Source organism: Battus philenor, unplaced genomic scaffold (genome assembly GCF_028537555.1).
Source record: "Battus philenor isolate CCGP_79_NKW_IND1 unplaced genomic scaffold, ilBatPhil1.0.hap1 SCAF_10, whole genome shotgun sequence".
Lineage (NCBI taxonomy): Eukaryota > Metazoa > Arthropoda > Insecta > Lepidoptera > Papilionidae > Battus > Battus philenor.
In genome coordinates this window covers 6,999,966-7,018,555 of record NW_027181662.1, presented here as the reverse complement: position 1 = coordinate 7,018,555, position 18,590 = coordinate 6,999,966, and positions in this window count along the sequence as shown.

The window sequence follows — 18,590 nt, the reverse complement described above, 5'->3', positions numbered from 1 at the left end:
TAATAAAAAAATGCACGGAAGAAATGTCGCATAAATAGTAATATAGTAAAACATTTGAATGGTGAACACTTGAACGGGCACGGTACATCTCAATTGGCGTGGGGTTGTGGCAGCGTGCTATGAATGTGCTCAGCGGACCTTTGTTTCTACAACAGACATTCCAATGCGCCCGCGCGCCAGCCACGGGAGTGTAGATTCATTTTCCTGGGAAGAGGACATTGGCCTCGGTCGCGTTCACTACCTATGTGACATCTCACGCACCGAAGTACACTCTTTGTGTCGGTTGCGTTCATAAACTATGTGACGTCTTACGCGCCGGGGATAATTCGAATTTATGTTATAAGTTCTAGTTTTGGTCCTTCAACTTAATTCTCGAAGCATTCACGCCATAATCTTTATATTGCCTCGCACCCCAAAGGGGTAAGTGTTGAACAAATATTATAAAAAAAAATTAATATTACCCAGCGTTTAGCTATAACTTAGTGCTGCACATTTTGTCTGTGTTCATAATTTCATTATTTTGTATTCTCTATTATTTTTTCAATTTGTTTTTCTTTCCTCTTTTCTCTTTTCGTTTTATAATGCTTTCAATTTTGTAATTCCTTTCTTACAGTAAACTATCACATTAACTACTTTCGGCTTCTTCCCTTCCGTCATCGCAAGCCATCCCGCAATTTACAGTCAGCGGAGCAGATTGCACATATATATTAATATATGTATATAACTGTGACATCTATTCACAGGTGCTGGTTTTATTATTAAAATAACCTTCGGTCATTGATTCGATCTCAATTCATCTATTCGTACCTCGCACCCATAAGAACACATCCTGTCTACTACCGGTGCTCACTGTTCTGTCCTGCTGCCGACTGACCAGTCCTGGGAAATCATGCGGCTGTTTACCACTGCCATCAGGGGAGTACCGACCAGCGCTGTAAAATCAGATCAGGCCTTCTACCTACTACTCTTTTAAAAGAAATATATTCTTCTTCTGTTGCTAAATTAGCTGTTTCTTTTAACCTTACCACACACTGTAAGAACCGATACACTGTATTGCATGTTTGCAACTTCTATTGTTCCTCGTGGTTGTTACAATCACTTGAACTTTTTGGAGTTATTCATAAGTTGATGTTTACTTCTTTTCGCTCCAAAAAGAAATTATATGTTTAATTATATGTCATCAGTGAATATCATTATGAAGTTTATCTGGTTCTTCCGTCTTCCTTCAGGAGACACATATATTATAAATAGCTGTTCAAAGCACTTGTTGGTATTTACGAGGTTCATTGTTCTTAATAATTATAACCGACCTTTGTTTCTTTTAGCTATATCATATCTTTTTGCCAATTGTACATAATCAGAATTGTACTTTTGTCTTGCAAACCTTAAAAAATACATATATCGTAAAAGCATGGTCACATGTCTTATTTGTACGTTTTCTAGGGTTTTGAGATAGTATACTGTAAATTAATTCAAACAGTTGATTAGGCAGTTGAACCGTATGCTCTAACCGCAATCTGCACTATGTCGTGGTGACAGGTTGACGCGTTTGGCTTCAGAGTTCATATTCAGTTACTTATTTGTGTATGTCTAATTACTTATAAATCCAGCTGTTAACAACTATAACACATGTGAAACTTTATTCTTCAGAAGCTAAAATTATATGCTGAATTATATGTTAGAAAAGTTGAGATTTTTCTTCACTTTGTTTTACTTGACTATGTTTAAAAATAACAATGTTTGATGTTAATAAATGTAACTTTCCTGCTTTTAATTTCAAATATTTTATGATAGAATAAGCTATAAGAGTCACGCTTAAACATTTTCAAAATTGCGTGCGATGTCTGATGAGCCATATTTACAAGACCGGTGGTATATTTCACACCACCTTTCTCGGTAACGAACTATTTATAAAAGTAAGTAGCCAGTTAAGAGACTCGCACACATGCACATATTTGTTTTTCTGAGCTCCTTCATAATTTTTCTTTTTGTCATATATTTTATATAATGATTCTATTGCGAATGTTCGTTATTTTTTTTATGCAGTACGACATCATAACTATAAAACCCGCATAAATAATAAAGCTAACGCTGCTTCTTTCTTGCTTAATGGTTACGGAAAATTTTTAATTAGATATGCGAATTCTGCCACTGGATGCCTTGCATTAAGTAATCAACACTATCACAGTAAAAGGAGATGGGCATTTATATCTGCAACAAAGTTATGAAATAATACAAATATTACCAAGCATTTGTTATATATTATGAAATTGAGTTTTTATTAAAAAAATAATTTATCTTCATTTTACTTAATTAAAACATCACTCATCATCATTAATTTCGTTTTGTCTAAGATTTCAAAACTATGGATTACTTTCATACCATGATAATTACTGCGTTGATGATAATACTCCCTGAATCATATTGCTTGTTTGTAAATACCAGAAGGTAATAAATATAGAGGTACGAGTATTATCTTAGAACACGTAACGTCTTATCTGTACTATCTTACTTCGCCTTAGGACAATAACAATGAGTAAACATAGATAATATTATGCAAAGTGTAAGAAAACAAAACTCCTAGATAAAATTTGTTAAAGGAAATAGATAAGCAATGATAGTAATCATTTACATTCGACTTTTACAGTATACAGCACATGCGTCGTAAGAATGACTAATAAGTTAATTAAGCGGGTTTTTCCTTTCGAATTCAAGTTTTTCTTTTTCATTTAATTCGGTAAAAATATAGAAGTACGAGAGTAAAATAAACTTGATAATTTTTAAAAATAGCTGTTGAGATTGACGAGAAATACGACAAATTGGGAAGTCCTTCGGATGTCCTTTTGCATTTTCACTACTGCACAAGTAGCATTAGCAGTTTTCGCCGGATCAAGGCGGCAGAGCGTAGAAGGCGCCTAGTCTAAGACCTCGTTAAAGCTAATGAAACTTGAGGGCTCTCGAGGAAGCCACGGCACGGACTGCTACGTTATACTATTTCATATACTTCGAATATACTATGATCCATGATATTTAAAATAAGGTCAAGTCGAACATAGATTAAAAAACAGCTTGTCTTTTGCCAATAAAACTATCTGTAAAATTAAATTTTTCTTGCATGGAATTTTTATTTATCTTGAAACGAACGGGCGCATACTAACCATCATTATTCACGTTTGTTTAAATTATTAATATATGCAAATAAAAAACAATTAAATGAAGGAGCGTCGCAGAATTCGAATTAATGAGGAAAATTTTAAGCCCTCAGGCATGGAACTAAAAAAAAGTTTTTGAATCGTACGTTATACGAGCAGGGCGTTCACCCGTTATGATTTATTCTTACGGTTATTAATATAGTGCGATGTTACTCTGCATTTTCTCACGTAATTAATTAGGTAATACCAAATCTGCGATTATTTTACCTACTATTACGTAGTATATTACCTACTATACCTTTGGTAATTGAGGCGCCTAACAATTGTAATACTGCTAATATTGGATAACTTTTCTTTACTCTAATGGTGGTCTGTACGAAGCGAGAGAGATCATCGACTAAATTTCGTCTAGCCGTTGCGTTCAAAATAATAGCAACGATTTGGTCTGTTACAGGGCTAGGTTAAAAGTTGTTGATTCAAAGTATTTTCAAAGCGAATGGACATTAATAAATTACTTATCTTGGTTAATTAATGAGTTACAATAAACAAAGTTAAGTAAAATAAATAGTACGTTGTTAACCTTGTTTATTCCAAAAAACAAAACACTGTAACTTTGTTGTATACTTAATCAAAGTTGTTTTTTTACGTCATGTTAGGTTAATCATAATTTTATTTTATTTATTTTACTCATTGAGAAGACATAAGAAGATAGATTAAGAAGACATAATATAATACGACATTCACAACAAGGTGTCATCACAGGTTTTCGTCTATAGCAAGATTTAGATGTGGTAATGCATAGAAATAAAAGTAATTCAACATGACAAAGCTTTATAGCATATATAGAATGTGAATATATAGAACAAAGATTTACGAATTATGACGTATTTTTGTACGCACATGGATTGACACTAAAAATGTCAAATTTGTGTACAGAGTCTGTCAGAAAACGAGTGTAAGAATTGGACCAGGTGGGTTTCTCTTGAACTGATGTCCGCCTAATTGACGGTGAAGCTAAGGATACCCTACACGATCTCTCCGTAGTTTATTAGCGTTAGCCCGAGGATGCCACTTGGAGTAGGCTCGATACCACTTCAGTGAGGAGCAGTTGTTCTGGGGACATATGAGGCAGTGTATGTCTCTGCTTCCGAAACAATGGCGATGTTGCGGAGGGAGTAATGTAGGTGTTAGGATGCGCTGTCTTGTTATATTCCTGGAATAAACGGCGTCACACTGCGAATGTAGCGGCAGCGAGACTGTGGGAGATAATCGCAGGCTGCGGAGACAAAACTAGATGCAAAACAAGAGAAAAAAGGACTGTACTTGTGATGTATGCCCTTGTTTCACTTGGGGCCTCTAGTTGTCTCCAGATTTGGGTTTCCGGGTCTTGCGTCAGGTTCACAAGTAAAGTACGCTGAGTTCTTCACTTCTACTTAAGAGGAGAAGGAGATTTTTCCTCACCCGAGACGGGACTGCATAGTTCCCTAGCAGAGACGCAGATGGGTGAACAAGTTCCTGGGGCTGCACCCTACAGGAATGTTAAACGAACATGTACAGCAAGAACGGGTACGCGAATTTCTTTCTACAACGTAAAATAAAATTCCACGTGGGCCATTTAATTTTATTTTTTCTTTGATTTATCGAGGATTCTCAAGAAATTAATAATATCACATACGAATACGAAACGGTTAAAATACAGCAGTAACTGCACTTTGAATTGCAACCACAACATGCGCTAGGTTAATTTTTTTTAATCGAATAAAATATTGTTAGATCAACCATAAATGTTCCTAGGTAATTATTATTCCATAATTAAGTATTTACTGAATTTTTTTTATCATCGATAAGTATATGTACATTTTGTTTGAATGAAAATAAGGGACATAGTCAATATCTAAACCAATTATTTTCATCGACAATTGATATATACCATTTTTAAGTCTGAAAGATACATTAATATTGTGTGCTTTACATTCGTGGTGCATAAATTAAGTACAATGTTAGCTTAACATTTTTTAACAGAGTCGTTGTAGTAATGTAAACAGTAGAACAGAGGATTATAATTTTGGTGCAAGTAGACAGTAAAATAATGATGTAATAAATTTTAAAGTCGAGTATAAAAAATACTAAAACAGTATAATTTGTTTTAAAGAGAATGTAGAATCTTACTTTAGTTTTTGTGTATAATGTAGTCCAGCAAGCGTTCATTCATCATTAACTTAGCTGAAGGAGGTCCACAGTTGGACCTGCGGCCAAACTTTCTGCGCACTATGAGATATAAATGTAATTTCCCTCAGCAGCGGAGTTATGGCAAAATAAAATGATATTTTCAATAAATAATTATTATTCAATTATAGTCTTATGAAGAAAATATTTATTATCAATGAGAACTTTAAAAACAAATTTACTGTCAAAGACAGAGCCGGCTTTACCTCAATACAAATTGAGTTGATCTTAAACGCCAAACGTTTTGATAAATTGTTGATTGATGTCTGAAACTTGAATTCCCTTCATTTATAAATTTTGAATAGAAATTGAAATATAAAATTAATTTACCGCTTTTGGAAATCGAATTACTTCTGCGTGAAAGTTCAAAGAGCATTTTGTCCATTTAATGGAGATGGACAAAAAGATAAAGATGTCGAAGTTATTTCTATTGCTTAAAATTAATAAAATAAAAAAGTTATTTAAATTTTTTAAATTACCTAAAGTTAAGATTTAAAAACTATAAACCAATTTCAGCGTGGGTATAATTAACTAATTTGAACAGTTTATTACTTCAATATTGCTCACAACCGGTAAAAATACATTTTGTTTGCATAAAACAAAAAATGTGTGTATAATTAAAAAATAAAAATGTTTGAATTTATACTCTGAAAATTAAGTGTTCGCTAATCAAAGTAGTTAATAAGATATTGAATTTGTATTTATTCTTTTTGTTCAGAAAATGATCACTGCCTGTCAGCCGATACACGCCCTCTGCAAGGCCTTCCTCAAGGTCTACCGCAGCTCAAAACAAATGCCGATAACAACAAAACAAAAACGGATTTTTTTAGGAATCCAACGTTTACAAATTTAGTTTTCCATATAAATTATTACAAAAAAATACAATATATAATAATACAAAAAAATGAATCGCTAAATATGTTATTAAGATCTAAACTCGAAAGCGGAATTAAATCGGCTATTATTTTTTGAACGCACGATAAACGTTTTTTGGTGAGAATAATCATTTCCTACACAAACCACAGAGTAAATTAAAACACATGTCCCCAGCCGTCAAACAGTAATCAAACATTTGATGTCAGTCCAAAAAAAACAAGGTCTACAGCATTACGATAAAAATAAAATCGCAGTATCTTGAAAGTTTTGCAGTGAATGAAACACAAAAATTATTTACTCTAAAATACATATTTATATTTTTCTATTGAACGACATGTTAATAAATTTTGACATGAAGTCAGATAGATTTTAAATAATCATATTATCAATTAAATTATTTATAATAATAACACGTATGTACATTAAAACTTTTGTATTGCGAATAGTGTTTTGTTATCCCATTTTGCGATTAAATTGTCACAATTATGTCTACTTCATTTTTTTGTTTGTGAATAATTTAATCTGTCTCTTAATGCACGAGCCTCGTTATTTTTCAAGAGACCTTTTTCGCAATTTATTTGATAAAGGAGATATGCATATTGAGGTATAATATTACCTTTCGTTCTGTACTCGAAAGCTTGTCTGATATAATATAAATTTCAATTGTATTTGTGTCTTCGAATGATAAAAGTCGCGAATTCTTAAAATTTTTACGGATCAAAGTTGTTTCACGATAATAAGAAATGGTTAAAGTTAAATTAGATGGTGGTTGAATGCTTGCCTTATTTTAATTTTTTGCGTCTACTATTGCGTAAAAGTTTGAATAAAAGGTTCAAACTCATCACGATTTAAAAGTTTATCTTAATTTACGTTTACATTTTTTTTAGAAAATATTATATAATTTATCCGGTGAAATTGCAGCTAGGTGCCCTCTGCGCCGCCTTGCTGCTTCGAACTATCGTAACATCGTATTCAAATAATTGGTTACATAAATTTGTGTTTAATAGTTAAATATTGTTACATTATATCGTTAAGTCTTCGACATACGAACAAAAAGATACTCTTGTTATTCAAAACAATGGCGATTATTATCGTGAATAGTTTTAAAAATAAGCCTAAGTGTAATTGACATTTATGATTTTTGTATAATTCAGTGCTCTTTTACAATAAACTCTTTTTAATTGTTTATAACATTTATGTTTAAAAAGAAACAAAACAGAAAGCGGTGAGTTAAAAAAAATTTTTTCTGGATGAATATTTGATTGGATTCAAAATCTTTTGAGTTCACTCTCTTTGAACATAAGTATATAAATACTTTAATAAATAATATTTTTAATTATCATTGAAATGGTTCTTGAAAATATTTCTGTATTCCTTGTTCATAAATTTCTAATGAATTATTCCTCCATTCAAAATATCAGATATATTCCATTCCACGTTCTTAATATCTAAAAAAATTTTAGCTAATTTTTTGGAATAATTATTTATATTATAATTTTTTACCGTGTTTAAGCCAAAATTTGTCAAAAACTTTATCGATTTCATTTGTAATTTTCATCACTTATTTATATTCTTTTAAAGATTCTTGTCCAAAAAATAGGAAATTATCGAGAAATATGATAATTTTTCGAAAATATGATGACTAGTGAAACTTTGTGCATTTTACAGTTTGCTTTGAAATTTTGCGCATTTGACAGCTCACTTTGCACTTTGCGTGTTTAGCAGTTAGTTTTGAAGTTCGCACATTTGCTAGTTTGCCATGAACTTCGCGCGTTTGATTTATGGATGCTAAGTTATCGATAGACCACTGTTTTGTAGTGGAACATCCAAATAAAGAATAACGTTCTTATTACAAACGAAAGTCGGCTAGTGTTATTTTAAAATTAGGAAAATAAATTATTTTGTTTCTTATTTATCAATTAATATTGTTGTCTCTAATCTTGTTGAAAGATGATACCAGTTTTTATTATAATTTTTTTGTTCTTAATTAGCCATACTTTAGTTTACAGTTTTAAGGTTTTAGCTGATGGAGATATGGTCTGACAGTGTACGCATATAATACGCCAATATGTATAGCCTAGCGGTAGAGGTACTGAGTAGGTCACGAGTTCGATTCTAAGGATCTTATATAATCCATACGTGCATTAGTAATATAGGATTTTCACTGTTCACAAACACGGTTCCAAAGTAAGAAAAGGACCAATATTTAGCCACTTCCGCACATGCAGTGGTAGTCGTGCAATGAAATGCACCGCCCGCCAGCCCGCTGATAAATGCGTATGCGGCAAACAATGCGAATCACACAACCGCCACCGCCAAATTACTCAACACGTGTTTCACCCCTCGACGGGGCATCTTCAGGAGTTATGTTACACCGATTAGTGCCAAACACAGAGTCCTTTCCAAAGGATGGGCGGCATCGTCCTCTGTGTACATAACACCACATTGCGATCGCCAACACGCAAGTCAAACGTGGCGATTATATTTTATATTTATCCCTCATGCCTTGCATCGGGCTGAAACGCTGATATTGCATAATGTTTTGCAAAATTTTATGCAATTTTCCGTATAATCAAGTTTATATATAATGTTAATACAACTCGTTTTTTGCCCAAAATACAATTTATATGATAATTCAAGTTATAATCACATAATAATGCCTTGTCAGATTTCGTGATACAATATTCTGACTCTCAATTGGCATTATATTCGTGCACAGAAAAACTTGTGCACTATTTGCGTTTTAAAGGATCTCCGTTTACAATTACCGAGTTTTCATCATAGGTGACTTTAAATAATCACTGTTGTAAAAAAGACACTCGATCATTTGCTTTTTGTATCACTAAGCTCGCGTATCCATTACGTCCAACCATTAACGCCACAAGACCCTATCCAATCAAGATTTATGTTTGGATTTAAATCGCAATACGACAATCGATAATGTATCGAATTTAATGTCTTTCGATATTGTTTTCAAGTTAGAAGTTTTGATTTTTGTACCATAATTAGACAAGAACACAATTTTGGTGATTTATGTGATAATATTTGTCCGCTGCTCGCTTTGCGCGGCTACTAGCATTGCTATTTTAGATATAATTTATCCAATTTAGTTCATTATTAACATGTCAAAAATATTCTTTACCAACTGACTTATAAGTGTTATAATTTAGAAATTCTAAAAATCCTTGTCTGACATTTCTCGTCGAAAGGAATATTCCTACCAATTTCAAGTCTCGAAGCTTTGCGTTTGTAGAGATATCTTGACGAGTCAGTCCATAGGAGAAAATTTGTACATTTATGTTTTACAATTAACACTACTATGTTTTAATTTCTAAATACATGGTTTATTATGCTAGTAACTTTATAATGTAATGTAGTTTTATACTGAATAAATATATTTTCATTTCCTAAGTATAATGTGGATGTCAATAAACAAGAATGAATTATTTGGATGCCATCTTATGACGTCAACTGCTTAAATTTGGCTTTCTTTCTTATTCTATTTTAAAAGATGTCGTTAAAAGTCCACATATTAGAGCGGATTTTTAAAAAAAATATTCTTTTGGTGTGGTTTGGAACATGATCACGTATCTGTGCTATATGTGTTATACGTGACACTCGTCTCTTCCAGCGTAAAAAAGGAACGTTTTTACTGTTAGAAAGTTATTCAAAAGATTAAATGGAACAAAACAAAGAAACGTGGTCTCTCATTGTGGGTTTCATTGACAAGCTCTTAGTCGCTCAATGAGCCATGTACTAGGTGTCCTATATCTGTACAAATTGGAATCAATCGGAATACTCTGAATACAACTGGCCTTATTGACAAAACTATGGAGATCTACAACTTGCGGTGGTTATAGGGCTAAAATAAGAGCGATGAATCAAACATAAAAAAACGTTTACAACCGATGTTAATATTCGTGTTTCTTACCGTATTAACTTTTGTCGATTATTTCAACCTCGTGAGTTCTTATTGGCTACATCGAGACCCAAAAATAAAGACTTTTTATTTTAAAGATAAATGCCTTTTCATTCACTAAAGCTGTAACACAAAAATAATTAAATTTTAACACATAACCTTTTTTTAAACAAAATTATTTGTAACCAATGAATATGTTAAATCCAAGAGAACACAGCTCGCCTTAAGAAAAAAAAAACATATATAGTCGGCAAATAAATGATCTTTAAGTATTAGGTGCTAAAAATAATCAAACTGTAAAAATATTAAAAAACAGAAATTAAAAATAATCCTTAGACACATAACAAAATTAAATTAGGATATAACACTTAAACAAACACTACTGCGCAACATTTACGCCCATATGCCTTCCTTAATGCGTTGTTTAAATTATAATAAAAATTTGTTCATGTTCTAAAATAGTTGAAGAGAATGTTTGTGTCATTTAAATACTTTTTGTCATCAATTATTTTCTTTATGTAAAATCTTCATTTTAATTAAGTCAACATCTATCAATGGTTTGTGTTCTTTTATTTTTTGTAGAGCCATTTTATTATTATTTTTCTGTTTTATTCATTAACTAGCATTCATTTATAAGCCAGCATAATTATGGAGTGGACTGTGAACGCTTACAATGGGCAGACATTTAATTTGTACAATGTTAAATGAAACTTATGTAAATATGTACAATGTTTTGTTGTTGACGTGCTTAATTAAAATAAATAAATAAATAAATTACGTGACTGCTTAATTTTTTTTTTGGTTGTGTTTGGTCAACTAACAAATTTAAGCTAACAAATAAGTATTTCGTTTAAATTTTTAGTTCGGCGTCTTTAGTATCAATTCCTACAGAGTAGGGAGATTGTGTTCTCATAAAACGCAGATGTCAGCTTTATTATTCAGACAGACGTGTATGTGAATGCTTTAATAAGCTCGCCACAGCCGTAATGCTATCCTCCGCAATTCTTAAAACAATTGAATATGAAATGCGGTTTTCCCGTTTCTCTCGCAGCTATGTATAAAACGCAGAAGCTCTTTTTAAATGCATTTTTAATAACGTGTAACGAACAACGCATTGTTATAATTATCATGAATATGAGTATTCCATTTTTTATCTGTTTTAAAATCTTAAAATCTGTCTTGAAGTTTTAGATTATTGTGTTTAAGTACTGAATAAAATTACTTATTTCGTTGTGTATCAGAAGGAACGATAGAACCAATTTATTTAACCAAAGCTTAATAAAAGGTTTACAACGATTGGGGTGGTAGCAATTGTATTTGTAGATAATGCGTAGATGTTATATCTACATATGTTGTATAGCTACAAAGTTCTTAGTAATTGTTTTATAAATAGTATTCTTTGAAATTATTATAGATATATGGAAAACAAAATAATGTACATACTTTAAAATAAATAAGTAAATTTCCATATTTAATAATGCAATAACAAATTTGTCGTCATGAAAAACATAACAATGTTTCAGTTAACTCACTTCAGGAAATTTAAACTGTCGTTATTTATTATTAAAAAATAAAGTTATTTTCTATGCTGCTAAGGGCAATAAATATTTACAGTCGGGTTGTTCCGAACTAACTTTGATAATAAATTTAAACAGCATTACAAATTTCAGAATGCGCATACCTAATAAATTTACTATTACATTTGTTATTTAAATCACTATTTCTTATATTTAAACAGTTTATCTTATCTCTTGAGTGTCGTTACATATATATTATGTTTGATATTTTAGCTTAATATTTTGCAACTATGTAATAATTGTTAATTTCAATTTATTCAAGAATAATGGTGGACTCGTGATTTAGAGCTCTAAATTATGATAGTAGGACGTAGGTTAAACTTTTTTCAGGTGCACAATTTTTTTAAGAGTTATATAATAAAGTTTCTTTTTGTGAAAAAAAAAGCTAAGAAAAACATAGTAAACCTGCATATTCTGGAAAGAAATATCCAAAAGACACATATAACAACAATTTTATTCTTTTTTTTAACGATGATTTGAATATCATTTTAGTATATCCTCACATTACTAGGCTATCAATGATTAATATAATTTTATAAGATAAAGTAACCATCACGTACTTTTTCAAATGTAAAATCGTTCATGTTTTTAATGAATGTTTAAATTATTTTACAAAACAACGTCATTTATAATTATTTATTTATCTGAGCAACAGTCGTATATTAAGAATATAATATATATATAAATGTGTTTTATTTTTTGGCAAAAACATCAAAAATTGTAAAAAAAGTCACTGATTGACACGGTGGTAAAAACGAATAAAATAAGCTGTATACTCCTAGTTTTTTAAATTATGATATACGTATTTACAAGAAAATTTCACAATCGATTTCAGACGTGCTACTGGAAAAATTTTGAATTAATGCTAAAGAAAATGTTATTGGAACAAGAATACAATACTGATGTTAAAGCGTGGAATTATATGTTGTTAATGCTCACTTAGGGAGCTAATTATTGTCGAGTGCTCGTTATAAAATGTTTGTGAAGAGAAATTCTAGTTTCACGCCGGTTCTTCTCAGCAGAGTTGCCTTTCGAGCCAGTGGTAATTTCTTGAAGAGACAACAAAGCATTTTATGACGTTTTATGTCGTTTGAAGATATGACAGTGCGTGTAACAGCCTATACGAGTAAAGAAAATTTTGATTTCGAATTGATTTTATGGAATTATAAAAAGTATGTACAAGGTATTACGAAAAAAATACATATGCGTAACCCACCTAGATAACTGCAGATTAAATGTATAATTTACTCACTAAAAGTGAAAATAGTACAATGGAAACAAGACACAATAAAATATAAGAATAAAAAAGGAAAGCTAGCCAGTAAACAAAAAAAGCCACTAGTTTTAAAAAAACAGGGAATCTTCGTTGAACTAGTTGGATAAAAAGAAACTCTCATAACTTTTGTGCTAAGCCTTAAAACGATAAGGCCTTTTTAAAACTACTCGCTTTTTCATAAATTGTTATTTTTGTTATGTAAATGACTAAGTATAATAAAAGAATAAGCGTTTGAAAAAATCTTTACGTTCATCTAAATTACCTAAAATGACCAAAATATTCAACAGAATGGGATTTTAAATATTCATTTGGCAATTTGATGTCCTCGGTTGTTGCCACCCTTGGATTTATTGTTTGCAAACGATTTGTAAGTAAATATAAATATATATATAGTTTGCCACGATTTGGGATCTCTACCACGGTATATGGAGGGATATCTCGATTTCTTAGAACAACTAAAACAAATACCGTGTAAGACTCATTGCAACACCGTCCTTCACACCGATTAGTTTGTTGTGTAAGATATGTTGTAATATAAGACTTCACATGTTTTCATCGATATAGGCTGCGAGACCTTTGCAGCCTTAACCGCAAGACAATAGACAATATAATCTTTAAGTCAAATTTTAATCTAATACATAGATCTTTACTTTTTTTAAAAACGCCTAACGTCGATCTTAAGCCATAATTAGTTCCTAATCACTAAACTTAACTTTATTTACTATAATTCTTAAGTATTGTTTACTAACATAAATATAATTTGATATATTTACTAATCCAAAAATTAATAACATCGTATTTTATATGTATGTTATAAATTAAATTGTATGTGTATTAGGTCAGATAAAAATCTTTTTGGAAATAGTATTTTTTAATTTGTAATAAAATATCTTTTGGTGTATTATCTGGCTGACTTTGATGTCATTTAAAATAGTGCCTTTTAAGAAAGGAAACAAGTCAGTTAAAATTTGTCTAAAGCTTTTTTCACTTGTTTTTTTTTCTGTCAAAATTTCCGAGTTCGAATCAAAAATGCGGAGGTTCAAAGAGAAAAGAAAGTTCATAGCCCAGTACATCGCCCAACAGATTAAACAGTGACAGAGGGCAGGCTGCATATAGCGCAGAACAAATGGTCGTTGGCGCTTTTGGGTTCTTGGATGGAGACCACAGATCTGTAAGCGCAGCTTAGGACTCCCGACAACAAAGTGGACAAACAACTATGGCAAAGTTACCTTACGACTGAAATAATGTTGATATAAATGTGATGAAAGACAATTTCTTGTGGATCTCTATATTCTTTATACTGTCAAAAGTAATTGGACGTTTGCCGTTGAATACAAAACATTAATAGATACAGGTTTAGAATGATTATTTCATATATTAAATTATTATTTTGATCATAAAGAACTATCTCTTACAATTAAAACTTTTAATTTTTGTGTACTACAGATGGATGGATACTACATGGCATCAGAAATTAATATTTTCAATGATAAGATTACATGATATTATTTATCACATCATTACACGCTTTTTTGGCAGTAATTGATTCTAAATTATCGTCCGTTAGGAATAGGTGTTCAACTTAATTTGTTATTGTAGAAAAATATGGCCTTTTGACTATTTTCATCGCAATTTGTCTATGATATACAATAGATTAAATAGCCTGATTTATAAGGAAAAAATACTCAAACTGGTCAAGCTGTACCCGAGTTGTGATCTTGTAAATATAATTGGTATTGTTATTTATAAAGGTTAAGCCCTTAACATTTAAAAACCTTACAGCAATTGCAGTCGCCATTCAAGTTTTTACGAACATTTACTTTTTAATTCTTTATTGCAAATACACCAGAATTAGATTTAAAAGTTTTTAAGCTCAGCAAACACAAGCGTTTTAATGTGCTTTAAGGGGCAAAAATTTGATTTGAAATAGCTATAACTTTAAGAGTTTACTTAATTCAGTTCTCTTCACAGCAAAAACCTGACGGAATACCATTTCCCCTTAGGAATATAGCTGAAAGGTTAATATTGAATTATTACTCAAATAAATTTTGCAATTATTTGCTTATTTTTATAGTGCAATTTATTCAAGGTTTAACAATGTATTTAGTCTTAAAATCAAAATAAAAACTATATATTTTATAATATTTAAAACAGAAAGACCAATAAATGATTCAGAAATCGGAGAACAGGTCACAGTCAAGTCTGCAGGAATCGACACAATGGATCTAGAAAAGATTACGAGAAAGGCCACAAATGTGACGGAGGGATAACATTATGAAGGTGGTCGATAGCAACTTGACCATACCCCGCCCATAAAAGGGAAAAGTGAGGGAGATTAATAGCACTTAAATTAAACTACTAGTCAAGTAAGCTGAAAAAATGCTATACGTAGTTATGGATATTATTAATTCTTACAAAAATATAGTATAGGCTTGTGAATATAAAATAACTAGAAATTCGACAACAGTTCATTTTTTATTATTTTATAAATAGGTTATGTTTGCAAATAGACACTCACATAATTAACAATTTTGGGATAAATCTTTGGTTTGAGATAAATATTTGAAGTAAATCCACAACAGGCAAATATTTTAATATGCGGTTGGTATAACGTAAGTACTTTTCTGTACCTTTTAAATTTCAACGAAAATTTGTACACATTTATAGCAATGTACTTGCGACTGGCAGCAGACGCTTTTAACTAGAATTGCGATTTTGTATGTTGAATTTATAATTTATATAAATTGGGAAAATTTTAACTATAGTATTTTAGTTGGGAAGTTACCTTTACAAAATAAATGTTAGTTAAATTAATAAAGAAATTTAATAGTTACCCCGAGCATGTATTTCCTGATGCCTATTTATGTAAAACATTCTAAATAAAGATATATTTTACTCATGTTCTGTACTCATTTGCACTTTATCATGACCATCAGCATACGTCCACCGAAGGATATAGATCAGTTCCATAGATTTACAATATGAATAGTCGGCCTGCATCCAGTTTTCAAAGACCTTTACAAAGTCGTCTGCACACCTTGTAATAGGACGTTCTACGCTGTGTTTGCCGTGCAGTGGTCCCCATTCTAGAAACATAAAGCCGCTAGCCATTCGTTCCCAGGCAATCTGCCATAACTGATTTCTAAATATTGAAATAATATTTAACATAAAATGTATATAAATCGGCTTAGATATTTTTTAATTTACTTAATTAAGATTAAAAAGTGTTACCTAGTTGGCTGTTCACGTAAATCCAGTCTTTTACAAGATTTATTTTAAAGCTAAATTGGACGCCACTGGGCTCCTTGAGGTGTTTGTGCAGACTTTCGAAAATTGCATAAAGTAAGATGTTTCAGCGTTACTCAAAGTGCTTCCTTAGTCAAGCCGAGTATAAAGGAAATTTTAAGTTAAAGCAAAGTTGTTGCAACAACGAGTTTTTTAAAAGCATGCTAATGAACTGTCGACAAAGAGTTAGTTTGAAGGCGATACATAATATTGAAAATGCCTCATAAAGAAGGTAATTTTAAAGAATAGGATATATTAAAAATAACAACAACTACTTAATATTGTATACAAACGGTTTAAATCAATGTACACATGTCAAAATTGTAATAATAATTTTCCCATAAAAACGACTTTTTAAATAATATATAACACTGTTTATTACATCAAAATTAAGTTAATATTATACTCTACCATATAACACGACAGAGTTTGTCTATTCTCTAAATTGAATAATCTAACTAGAATATGTAAAAAAAAAATACTTAAAAACGGTATTGTATTGCTTTTCGTTTCACATCATTGTTATTTATATTTTCTGTTGTGTAAAAAAGTAATGTTAATGTTTTTCCAATATGGAACAGGTGTCGTACAACTGTCTATGTAAAATATGGATTTACAAGATTGGTGCCGCAAAAACTTAACAATTGCATATGGAATTTATTTACAGACACGCAAATGCATGCAAATTTATCCATAAGAAACTTCTAAAAAGTATGAAGAAACTTGGTGAATGAAAGTTATGACGTGGCCAAGGGAAATGTGGATTCATTTTTAAATATAGATAATAAAACAAAAATATCTGCCACGTGTATACATTGTTTATGTGGTTAAACTAAAAACAATATCTAGCATATAGCTAGGTAATGTATTACCGGATTCCGCTTCAATAAGTTTTATTTAATGCATCAAATATTTACAAATTATAAGAAATAATAAAATATTCCAATTGTTTTGATTAAAAAACCCTAATGGGCAGAACGGTTATTGGTTTTTTGTTTTAACTATTGAGTTATGTAATAAATATGTTTTTATTAAAGGTAGTCTGCTGATAATAGCTATATTGTTATTAGAGTGATCCTATTACTTATTTATTAATGCAGATATAATAAAGGGCGTGGTCGTCGTTTCAACCTCAAGGCGCTCACTGCAACGCATAAGTAAAGATATCTGTAATATATCATTATCGCTATTCTTGGGCGGGTGGGCGATTGCAATGTGGTACATAAAAGACGTTGCTGCCCATCCTCTGGAAACTAGTTTGTGAGCGGTGGCAATCCTATATATACGAATTATGCGTATATCCACAGTTTGAGTACTATAGTATTTATAATGTAAAGAAAGCAGAGGCCATTGACCCGGGAAATTCACGATCTTTACTTACTTCCAAACGCACTAAATCGCATGTATATTGTATATGCATTATACCTTTTTGCTTTTACATTCAATCCGTTGTAGAAACAAAATTTTATTACAAACGTAGTACAAAGTTTTAATTATATTTGTTCTGTCCCGAGAAATAGCTTTTTGCTTTTTTATTCTTGTTTAATTCTTTGTGTAAAAATTAAATTTTTTAATTAAAATTTTACAAAACTCTTCCAAAATTTAACAAAGTTGTGGATGTGGATGTGGATGATAGGTTTGTTGCTGTCTTTATAGCTTTTACTTAATATTGTGTATTGTAAAGTCACACTAACTGGAATGATTGTAATTTTTTGTCTATTGTTGCAGCATTTTTCATAAAATGAAGGGCGTATCTAAAGATGTTTCAATTACACGAACGATTACCGTTCATTTACTTTTCATTTATTTCTTTTCAACTGTCACTAAAAGAACTATCAGATCAAATAGACAAGATTTAAAAAAAATGCTTGAAATCCTTTATGTTCTCACCGAAGTTATATCTATTTATTACGCTTAGTGGGACATATATTAAAAATAGTGTTGTGTGTGTTATGTAAATTTTTGAATCGGGTAAGTTATTATTTTACCAAGGGTTTTTAAGCCACGAAAGAACTCTAGTGTCTATGAAATTAGTAACTATGTACTTTCACAATAACCTTACTCGTGATTGTCAGGCATTTACTTGTAAAGCTTCAGAAAAGTAGTAAAACATTTCTAATATAATGTAAAAGATTTTTTGGTAATATGTAGTTTGAGAATTAAATGCTTTATTTGGTACATTTAGGACACTTGCAAGTGAACAGAAACGTGCTAATTAGCCGGGTATATATGTATATATTTATAAGTATGTATTATATTTTCTGTTAAATTATGCTCTT